Genomic DNA, 2761 nt, shown 5'->3' with positions numbered 1-2761 from the left:
TCTGGATTTACTTTATCTACAGTAGTCAGATAGAGTATTTATTGAATTATTATAACTAGATTGCGCAAGATCGTGTGTTTGTAGATAATAAAAAGGTGATATATATAAAGTAGAATTTCTTATTTCAGTTACATTTCTTTCTTTATTTTCCTAAAAGTATGTATCTGTATAAGCATCCACAGCCTAATTATAGTACACAAATTTGCCTTACACGACATGACTCATTCACCAGACAATATATAAAATAACATATGTGTAAGTAAAAGATATAAAAATAAAGAGATAAACACCGGTATATTAATGTTGCACATTGCTTGGCCTCATACCCTACCATTCGATAGAAGATTATTGATAAACAAACGAGTAAATCAACATGAATAATAACGTATCACTAGATACGATTTATCAATAACGTTTCTCTAACGTTTCTCCTGTGTAAATGGAATGTTAAACAAATTTCAAGAACCGGAGATCGCAATGCCAACGTCGATGGAAACACGCTCGGTATTCTTGTTAGGCATCGTCGCAACGTCAACGATGCTGTGAGTGTAAATAACGAAAAGCTCAACGTTTTACCGCAGCTGTGAGAGATAAAGGCGAACTTTCGACAGATTTAAAGAATTCGATTCGGAGACGGCGATTTTGATCTCCGATCACCTGTTGCCCGATCGATCAACCTCGTTCAATCAACTATTACGCGTTGTTATTTATAAAACAATTCGCTTTTGATTTGATTCGAGGGCGAGTAAAATTATAAAACGTGCTCCTGACGCGGTGAGTGGGCGCGTAAAAATAGTCGCGGATGATTCGACGATTCTAAAATGATTTTTGGCTTTCATATGACACTGGTCGGTGACGTAGCGCGATTGTTACGTAGCACTTTCTTTTACGCCCATGTTGTTATAGATTCGAACATGTCAACGACTCTCGCTCATCGATGGTCGATCCACGAATGAAACCGATGACCCTGCAGCTTTTCAAGTACGGCATATCTAAATCGGTATACGAAGTGAGACGCGGTTGCAGAGGTCGAACGTTAAGCGAATAATTCTACGAAACGCGAGGCGTGGGACGCTAGGAGACGATTCTGGTTCTACTCGTCCAGAGCTACGATAATTTCGTACTCAGAAACGATCTTCGATCGGAGACGGTACACCTGTTGAGCTTCGAAGCTTCATTACACTGAAAATTATTCTGCATTACTTCGTGTGTGATTTATTTATTTTCGCGCGTAAGCCGAATGTTAGTCACGTTAACGTTTTCAAAATTTTGGTATTTATGTTTCTTAGTTAAATTTCGAAAAGCTTTCGAAACGAAAAAAAAAAAAAATTGTGCCATAGCTGAAATAAATTTTTTCTAGAAGGGATAATCTTTTCTAATCTTAAACGATGTTTTATAAAAGAAGATAAATGCTTTTTTTCGCTATATGGTATTATTTTTAGTATAAGTTTATTGCAGTGGAGAAAGGCACAACATACAGTATCTAACTATCGAATGTTATTTTGTAAACATGCCAAGAAAAATAGGAGATATTGATATCTCAATATTTGGAACAATATGAGACGCAATAAGCATAAGACGCAATAAATTTACAAAGTGACGCACTGTATTATAACAAGTAGATTACAACTGAAAATAAGATAATATGCAAACTTCAACCTTGCATTAACGAAATTGCTGGCTTCAGCTCAATAACACAGCAATACTACATATTTTTCTATTCTCTTTGATCCTGGGAATATTCTGTACTTCGTAAGTACAAGATCTGGACAAATGATTTATAAATACTGTTTTTAGCGCGATGACTGGCTGAAATGCTACGGTCTAAATCAATTTTTTTACCGACATGAAATATCTATATTATTATTTTTCAATATATCAACAGTTGAGATGTTTATGGAATGGTAATCCTGGCTATTTCGTCATAATTATTCCTTCGACAACAAATTCGTTATAACGTTCCCATATTATCAACGATTGTCAACATTTCCTTCTTAATTTATCGATACATGTGTAACTCGAGTTATGAAACTATTTACATTCTAAAAATTACTGCCTTTTTCCAAATGAAAACAGAAATTAACTCTCGTTAATTAGTCGTCATTGTTCGTCGATACGTCGTTTATTATAAAAGATACTTAACATTTGACTGTACAAATGTAAAATCACGATGTTTCGATTATCATTAATGTATCGCACGATCATAAGCCACCCAATGATAATGACAACGACGAAGATAATAACATCAGATTTACCAGATAGCAAACGAACGATTATAATGCAATATATCGCACAATATATTATTCTATGCTGTTCCACCTAAATCTTAATAATCGCTACAATTTATTTCATCTCATATCCATATCCCTATAAATTTTCGCCGTTTCGTTTCTTTCCTATACAAGGAACTATTTCCTATACACCTAACAACGAACAAGCAAACCTAAACAGGACGTTCAAAACACGTAACGTTTCTAGAACGAAGCTGAGAAAGAGAAAGAGAAAGATAAGGAAAAGGGTAGATAAAATGCAATTGAACACGGCATAGCCGTTTCCCTAAGCAGGAGGCCGTTTGGCAGACACGCTAGGAAACGTGGGCGTTCGAGTAACGGTGGTGGTCGTCGGTTAGTGGTTCCCCTCGACGGACGACGAGGACGAGGAATGACCACGATGACGAGTCGTCGTCGCATGTTCCTGGTGGGGGTCGCTGATCTAACGCGCTTGCGCGGAACCGTCATTTTGACGAAGCCATGGAGCCGCC

Source organism: Bombus fervidus, chromosome 1 (genome assembly GCF_041682495.2).
Source record: "Bombus fervidus isolate BK054 chromosome 1, iyBomFerv1, whole genome shotgun sequence".
Lineage (NCBI taxonomy): Eukaryota > Metazoa > Arthropoda > Insecta > Hymenoptera > Apidae > Bombus > Bombus fervidus.
The sequence above is the reverse complement of the archived record's forward strand: the minus strand, read 5'-3'. Positions refer to the sequence as shown.